The sequence below is a fragment of the Pholcus phalangioides genome, unplaced genomic scaffold, assembly GCF_987345545.1.
Source record: "Pholcus phalangioides strain wild (caught in Gottingen) unplaced genomic scaffold, Ppha-v1.0 ptg000027l_1, whole genome shotgun sequence".
NCBI classification, from domain to species: domain Eukaryota; kingdom Metazoa; phylum Arthropoda; class Arachnida; order Araneae; family Pholcidae; genus Pholcus; species Pholcus phalangioides.
In genome coordinates, this window is record NW_028301617.1 from 3475655 (window position 1) to 3497977 (window position 22323).

Below are 22323 nucleotides of genomic sequence, written 5' to 3' on the forward strand. Positions count from 1 at the left end.
TCTCCCCTAGTTGCGGCCCTGCTGCTACTTGCCTCATTCAAGTCTGTGACTTGCTTGATAAGATGAGTACGGATTCTTTCCGTAATTCCCTTTATCATGTGTTCATCAATGGGGGTTTCCCCTCAATCTTCTTAAATTCACTTCATCGAGTTTGGCTTTCAAAGCATCTTTTGTCACCTCCTTGGTAATGGGTCCCATATTGTTTTAATCTCTTCCTCGATCTTCTTCAACCTACTGGACTTCTTCATAACTGGACCCGAGCATGGGCGGAGATATGGGGGGGAGGGGGGCATTGCTTCACCCCCAGCAGCAAAGGTGAAGTCGACCGATCTAATGCACATATGTATAGATGCAAGTACAACAGCATCATCTTGCCCCCCGAGACTTCCAAGTCTATCTCCGCCTATGGACCCGAGGGCCCGATGCCTCACTACCTATACTGCTACTTGCATGAGACATCTTCAGTTCCTTCAGTAGACTGTCGTTCCGACTTAGAGTCACTACCCCCGTCGCAGGGCCTTACGGCTTCCGACCAAAGCGGCTTCCACCCAAAGTGGGGGGGGGGGGGGTGGCTTCCCTATTCGTGTTCTAAATGAGATTTAGGACTTAATTTCTATCAAAATATTCTGATTACGCTTACAGACTTCTTCACGCGCGGAGGCTTTCTGATATAGGTGGCGTTGACCTGGCCGGGCGCGGTCTGTTCTGTCTCGATTTAGACTGCAATCACATCAACCCAGTAAAAGTTAACTAACCTCCGTGATTCAACAGAGACGGGGGGGGGGGATTCGAGGAAAGTATTCTCATAGCTGCCAACTTTTGAAAATGAAAATTCGGGAGATTTTCACGCGAACCCGTATTTTATGCTAAAATCACTCCCTAATAAATACGAAAGGGATTTTTCCAAATAAAATAGGGATTTTCCACACATGAAAGTTAAAGCATTTCGGAATAAAATCCCTACTGAAAAACTAAAGTCAAATTAAAATAGGGATTTTACACACATGGACGTTAAACCCCTTGGGAATGAAATCACTAGGCACAAAAGAAGTGAAATTGGAGGCCAAAACTTCAAAATGGTGATCTAACATAAATAAATATTGTGTTCAATCAGAAACGCTGTGAACGAAATTTTGACGCGTCACTATAGTCTTCAATTATTATCCAGGACTATTGGCTGCTAAGCTATTTTCCCTGCACGATAAGACAAACAACTTTCTTGTTACCATCAGAGGGTTTGTAAAATTTCCTTAAAAAGGGAATTTCCCCCCCCCCCATTTACGACGTTTGACTAGGGTGACCATACGTCCCGTATTTCCCAGGACAGTCCCGGTATTTTCTGTTTTTTTGGTCGTCCCGTCTTTTTGGCAAAAGTGTCCCGGTTTTTCCCGTATTTTACACGAAGCCTACTTGAATATTTACTCTTTATTGAATTCAAAGATTGACATTATTTTTCAACTCATAAATTATTTTATGAGAGAATATAACTATAAAACAACAATAACAACTATAAAAGAGAATATTAATCTCCCACATTCGGCTTGGTGAACGTTTTTCTTCGTGGAATTCCTTTTAATCCACTTCAATTTGCAGTAATGGTTCAATTCCCGCCGATTTGATTTTTTCCAATTTTTCAACAATATTTGGCAACTTTGTTTGGTTTTGGCGTTAATTGGCGATGTCCCGTACTTTTCCGTATTTGCAATCTTAATGTCCCGTATTTCTCTCGAGGGGAAATATGGTCAGCCTATTCATGCCCCACAAGAAATTCCTTACGGATTGTTTTCATAAGCGGGGATTTTTTTTTAAATGAAGTAGAGAATTTTTAGGGACAATTAGAGGGATTTTTGTGATTTTCGTAAAAATTCGGGAGATTTAAGAACTTTTCGGGAGGTGGAGGGATGAAGCTAAAATTCGGGATATTCCCGGAAAATTCGGGAGACTTGGCAGCTATGTATTCTCAGTGGAAGTTGCCTCATAAGAAAATGCGAAATTTCTTATTTTACATGTTTAAATGGCAAGCTAATAAATATACAAACACTAATGATAATAATCGAAAAGCTAATTTCGGAAGGGATTTTATGAAATGGGCAGAGTACACAGTGATTGTGCAAACTACAGTGATTACAAAGGTAGCAAAGTGAGCCTATTCCGTTCTGCAGGGAAATGACGTCACGCATGACGTCAGCTGGTACCGACTCCAGCGCCTCATGAGACAGGCCTATGTAACCCAGGGCGATATAAGAAATTTCGATGCGTCACTATAGTCTTCAATTATTATCCAGGACTATTGGCTGCTAAGCTATTTTCCCTGCACGATAAGACAAACAACTTTCTTGTTACCATCAGAGGGTTTGTAAAATTTCCTTAAAAAGGGAATTTCCCCCATTTACGACGTTTGACTAGAGTGACCATACGTCCCGTATTTCCCGGGACAGTCCCGGTATTTTCTGTTATTTTGGCCGTCCCGACTTTTTGGCAAAAGTGTCCCGGTTTTTCCCGTATTTTACACGAACCCTACTTGAATTTTTATTCTTTATTGAAGTCAAAGATTGAAATTATTTTTCAACTCATAAATTATTTTACGATAATTACAACTATATATGAGAATATTAATCTCCCACATTAGTCTTGAACGTTTGTTTTTCGTGGAATACATTTTAATCCACTGCAATTTGCAGCGATGCATCATTTCCCGCCATTGTGGTTTTTCCGTAATTTTAACAATATTTGGCAACTTTGTTTGGTTTTGGCGATAATTGGCGATGTCCCGTATTTGGAATCCCAATGTTCCGTATTTCTCTCGAGGAAATATGGTCAGCCTACGTTTGACGTCATTTCGAAAGGAGAAAGAAGAGGAAAAAAAAAAAAAGATGCTTCATGCCTAAGTGTACCATACGTCCCGTATTTCCCAGGACAGCCCCGGTATTTAGAGGGATTTTAGTACATCTGGTTAGAGGTGCAGTTCAGGCCGTAAAGGTTATAAGCACCGGGAGTGGAAAGCGATGTACACACATATGAATCCCACACTGACCCAGTACGCGATGGTCAGCAACTTTCGCGGGTCCATGGCTATCCTGTATGCGAATTTGATGCTCCTGATGTGCATCTGGAGCTGCGTGGCTCCCCCTATTGACCCAAACGTCACAGATATCACTGGTAAGTTAAGTGGGGCGCGGTTTTTTAGAAAGTCATAAATTTTCCTCATCTGATATCAATCATTTAATGATTGAATTTCGTTCCCGATATCTCTCCAGTTCGAGGATTCAACTCTACAGGCGTGGACTCATCGATCGATCCTGGAGAATCCCAGCAATCCTGGTTCGGATTCCGCTCGGGTGGTGTTATTGACGTGAGGGACGGTGGTTTCTCCGTAATGGACGGTGGTGGTGGTGGTGCCGCCGCCACGGGCTCGATTTGCTCTTGGTTGCCCCACGGTAAAGCGGTGAGTGCTCCCGATGGCAACACTTCCATCATTCGCCAACTTCACCTTAATGACAAGATTTTGCGCCATTGTCGTGTTGATCTCTCAATTTTTTTTTTGTTTTTCCAGCATTGGAGATCGAGAATCGGCGTTGGGAGCCCTCTAGTTGGATCCGAAACCATCGAGAGACAGAGAATCGATTACGAAGAAGCGGAATCGACCGAACCACCCTATGACGACGAAATCCTAGTTCCGGCACACGGTGAGATTCTGTATAACAGCGCCATTCTCCGTCCTCTACGAACACCAGCCTGTATCTTAAACCGGGTCCAGTCCCACATCGTTCGTCACTCCGAACCACGGAAAAAAAAAATGGTTTTGAGATGTTGCTAGAACAGCGCGTGCAATTACAATGGTTGATTTTACGTAGTTTTTGCGCAGCGCGGCGGGTTAGGTCTAATCATTCGATCATTTTTGTCGCACCACGGTCATTTTCTGTGCACGAGGGCTAATTAGACCGGGACCGACCGACAATTTATTGCCGATTCCGAACGGCAGGCTTGTTTTTTCTTTTTTACTGGTTGAGGGGATGGTGCGCTAACCCCTCGATGGGGAAGGGACTCCTTGCGGTAGCAATTTTTCCTTCGGTCTTGTCGCCGTTTTTTTCTTGTTAGGGACCGTCTAAGGATCCATATCAGCGGTTTCCAACCCTTTTTCATTCCACGTACCCCCCCCCCAGCTGGCCCGGTTCCATTCCGCGTACCCCGACCCCCCCCCCCCCCCAGGCATCTCCCCTCGGATCTGTTTCCACCCATTACATGTTCCGAAAACTTCCCTAAAAAAAAATTATATATTTGTATAATAAATTGGGAATTCGTCGCCAAGGTTGCTGATCCTCCGCAATATGATATGGTCCGTCGTCCAATGACGTCTTCGAATTGACGGCTGAGCTCCCACCATTGCAATCTGATTGGTCGAGAGAACAAAACAAAAACACGAATTAATTAAAAATGTCGCCAAGAGACACGCGGCATTTACAAACACGTTGTTTTTGACACCCGATCGTGTCAGAGAAAAGGCACAGAAATTAATGGCATCTGCATGGGAAAATATGGCGCAGGCAGTGTTTCAATGGCGATAGTCCAGTCTGGCCGAGGTTGCTGCTAGAAGACTATGTAGGGCTATAGTCCAGGGTGGCGAGTTCGGAGGGGCGGCAATTTGACAAATGATAGGCCGAGAAATACAGTCGGATCCCGTTATAACGAACTCCAAGATACCGGGGAAATCCCTTCGTTATAAAGGAATTCTAGGTTTTTGTATTGTTCCTATGAAAACTTATCTGGTGGGGGTGGGGGGATTAGAAAAGTCTTCGTTAAAACGAGATTTTCGCTATAATGGTATTCGTTAAAACGGGATTCGACTGTAGTTACTTATTTTTGAAGTAAGCTCGGTACATCCAACCCTCTATCCCAATCAATCCTCCTATCAATATTGAGGGGCCCCTATCCCGTCCCGTCCCATCAGGCTGGCAAAGCAGCAAGGGGCACCCCCTGTAGGCCACATTGTTCCACAAGTTCCCTGTATTCGTCACCGCGGAGAGCCCAAAAAAAAACTGACCAGGCTCACCATTCCGCCATATCGAAGAGGCGGACACCCGGGACATATAGCAGTGAGTCCATTCCATTTTCGGGGGGGGGGGGGGGCGGACCATCAAATAGCATGAGCCTCCCTATGCCCCCCCCCCCCCTGCCCCACAGATGATCAAAAATTTCATTTTTTTTTTCTAAAAATTCATTGCGACCCACCCTCTATCTGACCGTCTCCAACATGTTGCTCGCGTGAGTCCTCGAAGCACCAACAGTGCTCAGTGCTCGTGTCCGATTTCGTGCTCGCGAGAACCTGATCTCAACGCTTCTATTAAGCACCCTGCAAAAAAAAATTTCATTCAAAGATTGCGAATTTGCGATTTCACGCATACCTATGTCAAATTTGCCGGTGTGGGGAGGTGGGGGGTGGCCCTTTGTGTTTGATGACGGGCATATACAGCGCTTGCAACCCTCCAGACGAACCATGCCCCCCCCCGCTCTGCCCCCCTAGGGGGGATATAAGCTGGTTCGTCTCAGGAGACGTGGGTCATGGTGGAAAGGGTTATAAGCACCGGGTACCTAAGGGGGTCATTCAAGTATTACGCCATCATCGATGGGGTGGTGGGGGGAGGGGCGTTCCCGCTTTGCTGACTTTTGATGACAAGGGGGGGGGAGGGGGGGGTTGGATAATGCTTACGTCATCAGCCACCCTTTATGAAAATATGAAATATTGGCATCTTACTCGCTGTGCTAAAAACGACGAAACACCTTTCGATAGTTTGTGGGCACTTGAAGTAACATTTCCCTCACATTGATAATTGCCCTACAGAGCCCCTTTAGTGATCCCTAAATGTTTCGCGGATCCAAGTGCTCTGGAACCGTGCCACGCATCACGCAGGTGATCCGTGATTATATGCCGCGGATCACCTAGATAATCTGAGAATGTGCCGCGGGCAACTTGAGCGATGTAGAGCGCCCTGGAGGCCACTTAAGTGCTCTAAAATTACGCCACATGTCACTCAAGGGATCTCTAAATGTGTCCCGCTTAAGTGTTCTTTAACTGTGTCCCGGGTCATTTAAGTGATCTGAAAATGTGCCACGGGCCGCTTAAATGTTCTGGAATTGTACCACGGGACAGTTAAGAGATCTGTAAATGTGCCGCTTAGTTCATTTTTACAACATTAGATTTGAGGAGGGCAGACCGCATCAGATAACCCCCCCCCCCCGGGATCATATTTAGTCCACGGGCTAAGGGCCTACACAGACGCACTTTTGTGATCTCTAAATTTTTCGCGGATCCAAGTGATCTGTGTCCGGGCCGCTTAAGTGCTCTGGAACCGTGCCACATATCACTTAAATAATCTGAGAATGTGCCACGTATAATTTGAGTGTTGTAGAACCGCCCTGAAGGGGGGGGGGCACTTAAGTGTTCTAGAACTACGTCACAAGTCCCTCAAGAGATCTCTAAATGTGTCACGGATCGCTTAAGTGTTCTGGAACCGTGTCCCGGGTCATTTAAGTGATCTGAAAATGTGCCACGAGCCGCTTAAATGTTCCGGAAATGTACCACGGGACAGACACTTGAGCGATCCGTAGTTAGTTCCGCTTAGTTCATTTTTATAAAATTTGGTTTGAGGAGGGCAGGCCGCAACAGATAACCCCCAGGATCATATTTAGTCCGTGGGCCAAGGGCCTTTATGCGATTTATAATTATATGGCTTATATATATATAGAGGGTGGGTCGCAATGAATTTGTTAAAGATAAATTTTGAGTTCCTTAGCCTTCTCAAATAACATTGAAATTAACAGAAATTGGTTATAATAACATATAAAGGTGTATTGTCTTCCAAAATTTCTATGATAAAATTTAAATTTTAAATTAAAAAAATAAATTTTTGATTTGGATGGGAAGGGGCACGAGCTACTCTATGCCCCCCCCTCCTCCGTGTATGTCTCTGATCCCAACAATATGCGTTAGGATTCAGAGCGTCAGAGCTGATGACGAAATTTTGCTGACAAAGGGGGGGGCAGAGTCTTGCTATGACCCTTAAGGAAGTAGGGGGGGGGGCAGAGCTAACGAAATTTTGCTGACAAAAGGGGGGGGGCTTCAGAGGGGGTTTTGCTGGCTTCTGATGACAGGGGAGGGGGCAAAAATCTTCTGACGTAACACTTGAACCCCCCCCCCCCCCTTCCCCTCTGTGTGATCCTTCTTTGGTGTCTAAGGAAAGAAGACTGACATAGATCAAGCCTTCGCTGCGTCTGAAGGCATGGGAGTCACAGTTTGTGACTCTTTTGAGTGTGATTCGGCGTTTTCGAGAACCCCCCCCCCCCCCACCAAAGATATATCCCATTAGAATGTTACAGAGAAAATAATTATGCTAAAATATTAAGTGATTGAATTGATTAACTAATTAACAATTATCTCTATCCCAACAAAAAAAAACTCCAGATGTCTCCCTGCTGATACCATTCGAAGAGCCCTCCGAAAAAGTGATCGTCGAAATAGCGGGCTACGAAAAATTCTTGGACGAGGTCGGTCGCATTCTGACGTTCGACCTGGGCCTGCCGAACCGCAGCTACGTGGAGGTCTCGAGGCTCGGGCACTACACTTACACCAGGGTCGTGGCTCACATCCGGCTCGACAACAAGCTGCTGCACATCAAGGAAATCAACGCCATCTACAAGGCAGTGGAAAAATTGGTTGCGAGAGGCTACCTGATGTTCGTGTTACGAGGCGAGGAGTTTGCCGTCTTGGCCCTCGGGGCTGGAATAAGGTCAGTGATGGTGGTGAGGATATTTTTGTTGAAATTATTGTAGCTACCATGCTCATCGGAGCAACCTAGCACCTCCTAGAGATAGAAGGCCTCCGCACTCTGCTTGTGACGTCAGTAAGTAGTCCATTTTCCTTCTGAATATTCAGGGGGAAAAAAATTCCCTGCTCGATCATCGTCGGGAGGAAAAGAAATGATCGGGCTCCGAATTGGCGGTTTCTATGCCCCACATCCAATCGCTATGCGGTACTTGTGAGTCAATCAGGAAGATGCTACGCCAAACTAAGAAGAAACAAAATAGGATGCTGAGTTTCAAAATGTGGCAAACTTGCTAGGTAATTTGAATGACGTTTGTGGCAAACAGTGCAGAGGCCTTCTATGTTTAGGAGGTGCTGAGCAACCCCCCCCCCACCCCGTTATTTTAGTGTCGAGGCCAAAAAAAAAGTATTAATAGTCAATCATAGGCGGTACAAGAGGAAGACGGAGAGGGGAGTGACCACCCCCGTTCCCAAAAATTTTGTATTACCAGCATGGCTCCCACAAGGGGGTGGGCTAACAAAGCTCCAGCCCCGGGGCAATTTTCACAATTTTTTTGCTTTTTCACGCTATAAATTCATAAAGGGGCCCCGTAAAAGTCTTGTCGGGGCCCCGCAAAAGATCCCAGCCCGATCCTACTCCAGGATGGGGGGGGGGCTATGATTACCAGCGTAGGCGTAGGGTGGAGGTCGTAAATCCACTCATCCCTCCCCCTCCACCTCCTCGTTCGAAGAGCCAGTAGCTGCTTATGCAGCCGGTATCACATTATACTATGAGTTCTGAAAGTAGGTGATCCGCATTTGCATCTGAACCTTTTTCACCAACGTACCACCGTCTCTAAGAAATGCCTAGGCTAATGCCTCTTCTGATTCAAGGCTGCCAGTGTCGGAGCTAAAAAAATGAGCACCAAGCCTTAGGTAGAAAAAAAGGTGGGGATCTTAGTCACTCGGTGAACAAGTGTCCAAATTATGTCTAAGGTTAAACAAGCGTCCTACGCATGTCTAATGGTGAACAAGTGTCTTATGCATGTCTGAAGGTAAATAGGCGTCCTACGCATGCCGAAGGGCAAACAGGCGTCCTACATATATCAAAGTTCAAACAAGGCGTCGCAGAAATGAAACAACCGTCTTTCGCATGTAAACAAGCGTTTCAAGCATGTCTAACAGTAAAGCGTTTCACGCATGGATTACACGCATGTGCAAGGTAAACAGGCGTCCAGAGAAGAGCGTAAAAAACATGTCGCAGAAAGAAACAACAACAGAAAACAATCGTCTTGCGCATGCCCAAAGGTTAAAAAACAAGCGTTTCACACGTATTTTATCGTAAACCAGTATCCAATGCATGCCTGAAGGTTAACAAGCGTCTATTTATAGGCGTGCATTTATGGGCGGTTCACAATCCTCCAATGCTTTTTTTACTATCCAATGGTGTCCCATGCGTTCTACGCATATCTAGGGGCGCGCGCAAGACTCCTATGCATGCTACGAAACACTGTTCCAGAAAACAGACGTGATAATTTATTTGTGTGTGTGTGGGTCCAAGGAACACGACTGCTGCGGCCAGTCAGCAACACGGCGTCTTCCTTGCAGGTGCATTGCAGCCGGAACACGGAGATTGGTTCCATTGGTTCCGAATTTCACGCATCCAGGTATTTTTGGGATCCCACGAAGCAATACTAGTAGAGTCTACTTCGCAAAATGTTTGGTAATGTCATTGATCTGATCGATTCTTAATTCTGCGCAGGATGTACCCGACAGCCGTGAAGGATTATTACGACGAGACGTCTCTGCACGCCCTGGTCATGCTGGCGATCTGCGTGCTCATCTACTGGCTATGTTGGCACTGCTTCTGCTTCTACAGCAGGCAGAAAGTGTCGCGCAGGAAGTGGAAGAGAGCGAGCAAAACCCGTTGAGCGCCGACCATGATTTGATAGGACGATGGTCATCCAATCGTCCTGGACAACACGTTGACCAGTCGGAGGAGCTTTTTCTGTCTGCATATACTGGACATTTCTATGGTCAATAGGGAATGGAATTCGTGTTTAATTTGCATTGTTTAATTAAATATGGAGTTTACTGAAAATTTTGTTGTCTTCCGTAGTTAGCTGGAATATTACTTGAGTCTATGATTTTTTCAACATGTTGCTCGTGGAAACTACGGTGCTCACCTGAGCACCCAGGTGCTGGACCATTTTTCCCCTCTCGGCTTAACGGCTCCAATGAGCCTTCTATCGTGGCTAGACCAGGTCCTCGTCCACGCCTATTTTCCTCGGCTTGGTGGCTCGGGTGAGCGCTTCGTGTCGCTGTGGCCAGCCCAGGTGCTTTGCTGCCTCTCTCCCTCTCGGCTATGCAGCTCCATTGAGCCCTCTACTGTGGCCAAGCTAGGTCCTATGTCACGTCTGCTTTTCTCGCGCCCTCTCATAGGCGAGGTCCTATGTAGCTCCATTGAGCCCTCTACGGCGGCCAGGCCAGGTCCTGGAGCACGTCTAGTTTTCCCAGCTTGTGGGTTCTGGTGAGCCCTCTACCGTCAATCGTGGCCAGACCAGGTCCTCGTCCACGTCTACTCTTCTCGGCTTGGTGGCTGGGATGAGCCTTCCGTGTCTGCAACGGTAAAATAAATCTTCAATCATTACACTTCTCTCATAGTTAGAAAAATTGATGGACTGAGGACACTTTTTTCTTTTCCCAAACCGAGCACAACTCAGGTCTATCGCCATGGGAAATTTAGTACCTATTGAGTTGTGCCGGAAGTGTAAGTGTGTGTGTACCTAACAGTCTGAGTGCGTATCTAGTGTTGTGTATGATTTTTCAGTGCTGCCATCTATGTTTCAGAGGTAAAGTGAGTGAAGTGTAGTGACTGAATATTTCTACTGCTTGTAGGCCTGTTGCTCTCTGTGGCGAGACTGTTTAACGGGGAGATCGGCACTAATGCTAAGCTGCTTGATGGGAGGGGGGGGGGGAACTGGATAGTGCCCTCATCATGGATAAAAAGAGGAAAGAGGGCTGGATGTGCCGGACCGGGTGGCCTTCGAACGTATCTCGAGGGCTTCCCGGTCGGACACCTTCAGCACTCTCCAGCACGGACCAACTCAGCCGAGTGAATGGCTAATATCCCTAGCGGGACAGAGCCAGGTCCCTGCCTGGTAAGAAGAAGAATTAAAGTGCGTGAAATAAGGAAGGCAGGGTCATGTCTCCGGTGGTGTAGATGGTAGCATGCTTGCCCGGTATGCAAGAGGGCATAGGTTCGAGTCCTGGCGGAGACGTGATGACTTTTCTTTCCGAGTTCATCGAATCTTTCGCTATACTTTGTGGGCACCTGAACATTCTCCCTAATGATAAATCCCTTACAGAGCCACTTCAGCGATCTCTAACTGTTTCACGAGTCCTTCAACTGCTCAGGAAATGTGTCCGGGCTGCTCAAGTGCTCTTGAAATGTGCATCACTCAAGTGACCCGTAATTATGCCACGGATCACTCAAGTAACCTGGGAATGTTTCGCGGGTAAATTTGAGTGATATAGAACCGAAAACAAGTGCTCTAAATCTGTGCCACATCTCTAAATGTGCCACGGATCGTTCAAGTGTTCTGGAACTGTGTCGCGGGTTGCTTAAGTGATCTTTGAATGCGCCACGGGGGCCACTTAAATGCTCTGGAATTGTGCCACGGGGATCTGTAAACGTGCCGCTTAGTTCATTTTTACAAAATTGGGTTTGATGAGGCAAGCCACATCAGATAACCTGCAGGGCCACATTTGGTCGCGGGTCAAGGTTTTAGTGTATATGGCTTGGAGGGTGGGTCGCAATGAATTTCTAAAGAGAAATTTTTCGAGTTCTTAACCCTTCAGGGGAGACTCACGAGCCCCCTAGCCCTTCCCCCCCCCCCTCCCGCATACGTTTCTGATCCCACCAATATGATAGGGGGCAGCGCTGACGAAATTTTGCTGACAAGGGGGTGGGGGGGGGAGTCAAAAATGGCTAAAAATTTGCTGACGTAATACTTGAACGGCCCCCATATACTGGAAAAATAAAAATCGAATAAATAAATTTAGTTTTCAATTAACAAATAGAAAAAATTAAAAACAGTTTGAAAAAATTGGGAAGAGCTAAACACACTTAGTTTTTTCAATTTTGAAAAAATAAATGAATTTCAAAAATAGAAGACGAATAAATTGGGAAAAAAATTAATTTGAAAAATAAAAAAAGAATAAATTCGACAAAAATTTGGGAAAAGAATAAATTTTTTTGAAAAACAAATAACTTTGAAAAAAAAAGAATAAATTTGAAAAAAGAAGAAAAAAAAAAGAATAGATTTGAAAAATAAAATAAATTAAAAAAAAATAAATTGCAAGAAAACAATAAATTTAAAAAAAGAATAAATTTGAAAAATAAAGTAAATAAATGGAAAAAATAAATTGGAAGAAAACAATAAATGTGGAAAAAGAACAAATTGAAAAAAATGGAAAAAGAATAAATTTAAAAAATGAAAAAAGAATAAATTTAGAAAATGAAAAAAGAATAAATTTAAAAAATGAAAAAGAATAAATTTAAAAAATGAAAAAAGAATAAATTTAAAAAATGAAAAAGAATAAATTTAAAAAAAGAATAAATTTGAAAAATGAAAAAAGAATAAATTTAAAAAATGAAAAAGAATAAATTCAAAAAATGAAAAGAATAAATTTAAAAAATGAAAAAAGAATAAATTTAAAAAATAAAGTAAATAAATTAAAGAAATAAATTTGAAAAATAAAATAAATTAAAAAAATAAATTTGAAAAATAAAATAAATTAAAAAAATAAATTGGAAGAAAACAATAAATGTGGAAAAAGAACAAATTGAAAAAAATGAAAAAAGAACAAATTTAAAAAAAGGGAAAAAGAATAAATTTAAAAAATGAAAAAAAAAATAAATTTAGAAAATGAAAAAAAAAATAAATTTAGAAAAAGAATAAATTCAAAAAGTAAGTAAATAAATTTGGAAAATAAATAAATTTGAAAAAAAAATCTGTAAAATACAAATGAATAAATTAAAAAATATATAAATTCAAGTTTGAAAATTAAAAAAAAAAAATTATTAAAGAAATTATTAAAGAAAATTAAAAAAAAAATAGCAATTTGCGACAATAAAAATTACATTAATTCTTTCTGAATGAAAATATAAAAGATTCATAATATTAAAAAAAAAATATTTAAAAAAGAATAATTTGAAATTAAAAAGTTTAAAAATCTCAGGGGAAAAACTTCGCAAAGAAAATCCATCTCCCTCCATTACGAACACCCTCCATTAATGTATTTGCAATTAATAATGGAACTTTCCTTCCCATCGTAACCCTGAACTGGTCCTCGGATAAACGAGCATTAATCCGAGTTCGTGCTGATGATGGCGATGCATACCAAATTAGCCACAACCCATACAACCATCGAGTTTTATATTCCAATGATGATGTCATACCAGAGGAAAGAGAGGTTCGCACTTACCATTACATACGCACGAGACGGTCACCGAGCTCATTAACATAGGCATCCGGATGTCTGAGACTGTTGTAATAATCGGGGTCTCGACCGACCAAACCAACAACGCTGCAGGGTTCGGCAACCATGTCCCGAAAGTATGGAGAGCGCGCGCGTTAACTCTCCATCATTCTCTCTCTGCCGTAACCTTTTTCGATTATCTTTTCTTCCGATGACATTCCCGTCTTCGATTATGGATGGTCATGATACATTTCGTGGAGAATGTGCTAGGGAGGCTCTGTCCCTGCCGCCTGCGGGAGGCCAACACCCTCCAGGGCCGTCTTGATAGCATCATGGGCCCCCCCCCCCCCCGGGCCGAGTGATATTTCCGAGGCCCTACCTGGCGAATTCTTGAAAATTTTGAACCAAGTCTTATTTTTTTGTGAGGCCCCCGAGCCGTGCCCGGGTGGGCCCATGCCTTAAGACGGCACTGAATACCCCTCCCCTCCCCCTTCTTCGCAACGTATCTTGTTTATTTTGTCCCACTTCATCACAGTGCCATGAAAAGTGACCCCCACATGCCAAAGTACCAGCTTACTTAACGAATTCTACAATAACGAAGTAACAAATAGACAAATGCGATTCATCAAGTACCCCCAGAAAACTTATCCATGGGGTTCCCCCCCCCCCTCCCCGAACTGGAGCCCTGTTGAACCTCGAAGAACTTTCACGTGTATTAATTTTACCCGCAAATAAATTCCAGGGCCTCCAATCAAGGATCCGGGATCCAATTCGCAGAGTTTTAGCGGGGGGTTCCTGCTGGCTAATTAGCCGATTTGTCTATTATTAATTAGTTGTAATTAATAAACGATTATAATTATTAATTAATAAAACGGCAGGAACTGATAAGCTCATGATAATCAACTGATTAGTTGAAAACGGGCTTTTTGATTTGGTAAAAAAGTCCAAAATGGAAACGTTTGCAAGTGTGTTTCGGGCTTTACCCTCTCGCCTAGGTAAAGCCTAAGTCTTACCTACGCGAGAGTTTTTTTTACTAGTCTTGGGCTTTTACTGGTGATATATATATTATCTCCATATCTAGGGATTCCCCCTTCTCCATTTTTGCAAATTAGTAGCAAATCACATCTTTTGGTTACAGTAAGTGATGTCCCGTATTTATGATAGCAATTTCCCGCATTTTCCTTGATGAGGTATGGTCAACGTAAGTATGTGGGTACAAATTTTTTATTTCAAACCCATATGGATATATTAGTACGTAATATAAATTCCACCAATTGAATTATTTTCCATTCAATGAGAATCGAATTATCAAGTCGAGGACCATCTATGCCAGTGATGAGCACGTTCCAGTTCACGGGCAAGATATGCGGTATTCCTGTCGCTCGCGGGCTAAAAACGTGTATGTATAAGGGTGACCATATATGACCTGTATTTTACGGGACATTTCCGTAATTTTACCACATCCCAACTTAAATTTTTTCTTCTCTCTTGTTTTCAATAAGGCTTACTTGAACTTTTGAAATCGATAATTAAGATTTTTTTCCACAGCTTTTAGGTCATAATTATCATAATATAATTTTTTTTCATAATTAAATAATTACAGTCACATAAACGTATTCATCTCACACATATTTGTCAAATATATGCGTTTTGTTTGGTGAATTTTCACCCATTTGCGTCTTGTGGAAGCTCCCCACTTCCCGCTATTGGCAGTTTTTCAGCAATTCCAGTACATTTTGGCAACTTCACTTGCCTCTACAATATTTTTTTTTTTGGCTGTAACTGGCAACTTTACTTGCCTTTGATAATGTTTTGGCTATAATTGGGAACCTTGCCTTTGCATTTTTTTTTCTTCTGGATGTATCGTGGATCCTGCTTATAACGTTTTTTAAAAAACCGAAAAGAAGAAACGTTGTAAGCGGGAAAACGCTTTAAACGGGAAATTTTAATGAGAATTACTTAGAATTGAGACACCCCAATAAAAAAACCACGTCACACTAAAGAGGGGAAAAAGTTGTAAGTGGGAACGTTATAACCGAGGTCGACAGTATTTAGCAACTTGAGTTGCATTTCGCAATTTTTTTTTTTTTGGTGATAATTTGTGATATCCCATACGGATCCCGCAGGGCCGTCATTTCAACTTTTTCCAGGGGGGACGCAAAGAACATGTACTCAATGTATGTATATATATACGGTTTTTAGTGTATTTTCAAAAGCCGGGGGACTCCCGGTCCACCCAAATGACGGGCCTGAGATCCCGATTTTCTGTTTCCCCCGTAATTCCATGAAGGAAATAAGGTAAGCCTCATCATTTGTTGTGTTGTGTGTTTTGATACCTCTCTACCTTCCTCTGGCGAGCTGGATGGAGACCCTCGGCGGCCCGTAGTCAGGGACGGGCTTAAGTATTTTGCGGCCCCTCTGAACAGAGGTCTTTCAATACCCCAGGGTGTCTCCATGGGTACTCTGGTGCCCGAGAACGACTGTAAAACTCCTTCGTAGTCATATAAAAAAATTCCATTTGGCAATAAATATGGACGAAAGTGCCCGCTTCCCAGTGAAAAAATTGCAAGTGCTTCCCCCAGGCACTCGAAGATTTGGGGCTCTCGGGGCTAGAAAACCGATTGTCTCCCAAAACCTTAGAGGTTCTCTATCTTGGCCTGAATTTTAAGCTATTGCTTTGCTAAGAAGTTGAGGTCAAAACGTAATCAAAACATTTTTTTATCCCCTTTCGCGGCCCCAAAAATTTGACGGCCCGGTGCGATAGCACCCTTCGCACTTTCCCAAGTCCGGCCCTGCCCGTAGTTCGCCCGTCACTAAAATACGCCGTCGCCGCGGACTATAGGTTGAGAAACGTTGATCTCTAGCACATCTGATATCCCCATCCACCAAACCAAGCACGGATCAAAGCGGCTCTCAAACAGGTAAGAAAAAAACGCCAACAGGTGCGTGAGCCGAACCTTTGATGGATACACGTCTGGGAGGTTGCGGACGGGGAGTGTTGGGGCCACTGTTGCCGAAAGAACCGGGTATATTGACCCAGAGTAGCCGCCGCTTCTGCAAGTCACCGGGTTGTAAGGTCAGGGTGAACACGCACGTGATGGATATGCTTTCCTTCTTGTGTGTTTTTGCTTTTTTTCCACGGTCTCTTCCTAGTGTAATGTGAGAATTTTTTCCCAAATATAGGACTTCGTATTACGTGTATGTGTGTAATAAAAAGTAAAGCACCGGGCTTTTGGGATGTGTTTTTTGCGTTTCGGAAATGGCAGGCCGCCCACCATCTTACCTTGAACGGAATTCGTAACAACGTGTTAGAGAAAGAAACAACAACAACATGGATTTCTTATTGTTGGAGTGACACGGTGACATAAAAAGATACGCGAGTTTAACATTCTTTCCGGTGTTGTGGGGGAAAAAAACCCCCATTGAATAACAGTAATGTCCTGTAATAAAGTCGTAGCTTATAGAGATTTAGAAGCAAACGTTCAACTTTTGGATGGGAAATCACGTGCGAAATCCCAAGACCAATTTTCGATTTTACGTAATTTCAACGTATTTCCAGTTTTGAAAAAAAATAAATAAATTTCACGCAATCCCCGAACTTTTTCAGTTTTTTGTAGTTTCAACGCATATCAAGTTAGATGCAATTTCAATGCATATCTAGTTGGATGCAGTTTCACTGCGTATCAAGTTGGATGCAATGTCAACGCATGTCAAGTTGGATACAATTTCAACGCATATCATGCTGAACGCAATTTCAACGCATTTCAAGTTGAATGCATTTTTAACGCATGTAAAGTTGGATGCAATTTTAACACATATCATGCTGAACGCAATTTCAACGCATATCAAGTTGGATGCAATTTCAACGCATGTCAAGTTGGATGCAATTTCAACGCATTTCAAGTTGAATGCAATTACAACGCATTTCAAGTTGAATGCAATTCTAACGCATGTCAAGTTGGATGCAATTTCAACGCATATCATGCTGAACGCAATTTCAACGCATTTCAAGTTGAATGCAATTTTAACGCATGTCAAGTTGGATGCAATTTTAACGCGTATCAAGTTGGATGCAATTTTAACGCATGTCAAGTTGGATGCAATTTTAACGCGTATCAAGTTGGATGCAATTTTAACGCATATCACGTTGAACGCAATTTTAACGCATATCAAGTTAGACACAGTTTCAACGCGTATGAAGTTGGATACAATTTCAACGCATGTCAAGTTGGATGCAATTTAAACGCATGTCAAGTTGGACGCAATTTCAATGCATGTCAAGTTGGATGCAATTTCAACGCATATATCATGCTGAACGAAATTTCAACGCATTTCAAGTTGAATGCAATTTCAACGCATATCACGTTGAACGCAATTTTAACGCATATCAAGTTAGGCACAGTTTCAACGCGTATGAAGTTGGATACAATTTCAACGCATGTCAAGTTGCATGCAATTTCAACGCATGTCAAGTTGCATGCAATTTGAACGCATATATCATGCTGAACGCGATTTCATCGCATTTCAAGTTGAATGCAATTTCAACGCATATCACGTTGAACGCAATTTTAACGCATATCAAGTTAGGCACAGTTTCAATGCGTATGAAGTTGGATACAATTTCAACGCATGTCAAGTTGCATGAAATTTCAACGCATGTCAAGTTGGATGCAATTTCAACGTATATATCATTCTGAACGCGATTTCAACGCATTTCACGTTGAACGCAATTTCAACGCATTCGAGCCGAATGGGGAACCCCCCACAAAAGTTTACATTTGTTTTGCATAACAATAACTCTTTCAAGAGAGGGGCTAAAACGAAAAGTCTACCCCGGAACCCCGAGAAGGCACATTACGGGCCTGCGGTGACATAAAAAGATATGCGAGCTTTTAACATTCTTTCCGGTGTTGTGGAGGAAAAGAAATTAAATGATAGTAATGTCCTTTAATAACGCAATTCAAACGCATTTCTAATTTTCTACAATTTCCACGCATTTCAAACGCTCTACAATTTCCAACGCCATAATTTCAACGCAATCTCCAAACGTATTTTCAATTTGACATATAATTTCAACGCAACCCAGAGAAGAAGCATCTCCGCTCTGACGCAGTTTCAACGCTCATTCAATTTCACGTAATCCAAACGATATCAAACGCAATCGAAACGCATTTAAAAAATTTCGCAGCATTTTAAACACGATCCAATCACGCTCCCAATTTTCAACAAAGTAATCTTAGTTAGTAATTGTGAAAATATCGTGGTCCAGTGTCTGTGTAGGCGGGTGGGAATCGGGTGGACAAAGGACAAGGGTCAGCCAAAGGTGGCATTAAATCATGTCTGACCAGTCGGAGTGAAATCGGACTGGAGCATCTCGCGGACAATAAATAGCTCCTCGAAGAATAGGGAATTAGGTAAAATAAATAAATAAGGATTTTTACGAAAATCCTTTTTTGCGTTTCCCGAAGACAAAAGAATCGATTTTGCGCGTGATTTCTGACAATTGCCTTTTGTTAAATTCACAAATGACCATCGTAAAAACGGACATTGTGCGAATAATGACCTCGAAAATAGCCCCTTTTTTTGGACGGAAATGTAGATTATTTCCATGCATGAAATTGCTTATATTGTATGGCACGGTAAATGTGATAAATCAGTTATTATGCATATTTATTTACAAACCGTCTTGGTTAGTTTGATAAATTTATTCATTTTTACCGGCGAATATGCGTAATAACCAAGTGTCGTTGGAGAATTTTGGCAAATACTTGAAATTTATCGCCTTTGTGATTATGCATAATAATGCAGGGCTGGACAAATCCCAAGTGCCAGGCCGACTAAAAAAATTGGTATCGGCGCCTAAAATTGTCTTTGTGCAGTTACTAAATTGCAGGCTGAGAGCAGCGCAAAAATGTGTGGAATTTATGGTAGCATGATCCGTGCCAGCGTGATAGAGGGTTATTATGCCCTGGAAAAAAAAGTAAGAAGAAGCATAATTTTGGAAATTTTTTGAAACGGGTAAAAATCTTTTGATTTTTAAAACCTAGACTTTTTTTTGCGATTTGTCCAGCCCTGTCCTAGTTAAATTCCGAATTTGGTAAATATGAAAAAATATTCCAAACGTGTCTAGTAAGTGTGATGAATATAGTCGGACCCCGATATAATGATAACAAATTTTACGATCGTACCCTGCTATAATGAAAAAAATTACATAGGGGTTAAAAGTTATATGGATATAATAAAATGTGTATGAATTATCATTGTACAGTATCATATAGTATGATTTACCGCGTTTACTAACGATGAGGCGCTTGGGGATTACACTTAATCGCCGGTAAAAGTGATAATTGTTCTTTTTTTCATACTTATTAAATGCATAATTACCATTGAAAGCGATTAGTCTAGGGAAATTTATCAAATTCGCCAATGACGATTGGGTACGGTTACATAATCGCCTGTAAAAGTGATTAATTCAGGGAAATTTATCAAATTCACCAATGACGCTTAAGTACTATACATAATCGTCAATCTATAAAAGTGATAATTTTCTAGTATTTATTAAAATGCATAACCACCGATACAAGTGATTAATTCAGGGAAATTTATTAAATTTACCAATGACGCTTGGGTACTATACATAATACTTATTAAATGTATAATCGCCGATAAAAGTGATTAATTCAGGGAAATTTATTAAATTTACCAATGACGCTTGGGTACTATACATAATACTTATTAAATGTATAATCGCCGATAAAAGTGATTAATTCAGAGAAATTTATTAAATTTATCAATGACGCTTGGGTACTATACATAATACTTATTAAATGTATAATCGCCAATAAAAGTGATTAATTCAGGGAAATTTATCAAATTTAGCAATGACGCTTAGGTACTATACATAATACTTATTAAATGCATAATCGCTGGTAAATGTGATTAATTCTGGGAAATTTATCAAATTCACCAAGACACTTGGGCACCATACATAATACTTATTAAACGCACAATCGCCGGTAAATATGATTAATTCAGGGAAATTTATCAAATTTACCAATGACGCTTGGGTACTATACATAATACTTATTAAATGTATAATCGCCGATAAAAGTGATTAATTCAGGGAAATTTATCAAATTTACCAATGACGCTTGGGTACTATACATAATATTTAATAAATGCATAATCGTCGATAAAAGTGATTAATTCAGAGAAATTTATTAAACTTAACACTGACGCTTGGGTACTATACATAATACTTATTAAATGCATAATCGCTGGTAAATGTGATTAATGCAGGGAAATTTATCAAATTTACCAATGACGCTTAGGTACTATACATAATCGTCAATCTATAATAGTCATAATTTTCTAGTACTTATTAAAATGCATAACCACCGATAAAAGTGATTAATTCAGGGAAATTTATCAAATTTACCAATGACGCTTGGGTACTATACATAATACTTAATAAATGCATAATCGTCAATAAAAGTGATTAATTCAGAGAAATTTATTAAATTTATCAATGACGCTTGGGTACTATACATAATACTTATTAAATGTATAATCGCCGATAAAAGTGATTAATTCAGGGAAATTTATCAAATTTAGCAATGACGCTTAGGTACTATACATAATACTTATTAAATGCATAATCGCTGGTAAATGTGATTAATTCTGGGAAATTTATCAAATTCACCAATGACAATTGGGCACTATACATAATACTTATTAAATGCACAATCGCCGGTAAATATGATTAATTCAGGGAAATTTATCAAATTTACCAATGACGCTTGGGTACTATACATAGTACGTATTAAATGCATAATCGCTTTTAAATATGATTAATTCAGAGAAATTTATCAAATTCACGTTGTAAAAATGATAATTTTCTTGTAGCCTACTTATTATGATAATAACAAAAAATGATAATTTGTAATTAATGTAAAAATGATAATTTTCTAGAAACCCTCTTATTAAATGCATAATCACCGATAAAAGTGATTAATTCAGAGAAATTTATCAAATTCTCTAATGGTGCTTGGGTACTATGCATAACCGTTGTAAAAATTATAATTTTCTAGTAGCCTACTTATTAAATGCATAATCGACGGTAAATGCGTTCAACTCAGGGAAATTTATCAAATTTACCAAAATAATGGCAAAATTGATCTTAGTAAAAATGCCTGCCTTCGCTCAGGTGTGGATCCAGAGGAAGTGATGGGAATCATCGCCCTCCCCCCCCTCCCCCCCGAAGAGCGAAATACTACGGGAAGATTTGTTTGTCCCGTGAAATACGGGACGATCAAATTAACTTGCACAATTCGCTCGCTCCCCCGTCCCGGATCCGCGCCCCCCCTCCCCGTTCCCACAAACTTCTCGAATCACATCGACTTTCATTTGGTGCACACTGTACGTATGTTACCGTGCAGGAAAGAAACGGTGTGTTCGAGAGAGTTGTTCTCTTCCTCGTTCCAACGAAGATCAAACCAGTTGGCGGCACAATAAATTGCCCTCATGTGTCCAGTTAGTTAGTTTTACGTGCGACGGGACATTGGCCAATCCTATTAGAGGAAGACAAAGAAAAAAAATAACTACACACGCACGCCTGTGCCCTCAAAGGTCCCGTAAACACGTTCATTCAATGGTCGGCTTTCGCGCGAGACGGTCGTTCCCATTGTGATATCCGCATCCATCTCGCACGTCTCCTTCGTATATCGGTAATTTACGCGGGGGCCCATACTATCAAATTGGAATTTCGATTTTTACACGCAAGGATAAATAAGGAAATTTGTATATAATTTTTTTTTTTAGGTAAGTTTAATATTTCATAAATTTGGAGTTGTTTTTATTTTCATGTTTGAAATTTTTTGAATTTTTCTGAATTCCCCAATTTTGTTAGTTATTGAAATCGTATCGTGGTCATGTTGGAAAAGAAATTTGTGTTTTTCGTCTCGAATGAATTTCTTCCCACCCTTTTTTTCTACGAAATTTGCTTTTTCGGAGAAATTTATTCCACTTTGAAAAATCGAATG

General features: G+C 41.3%; 1 protein-coding gene across 1 annotated transcript in view; it reads left to right on the top strand.

Moving 5' to 3' along the window:
- LOC149068091 (uncharacterized) overlaps nt 1–22323 on the top strand; it is a 55199-nt gene that overhangs the window by 12318 nt on the left and 20558 nt on the right. The window lies entirely within an intron of this gene.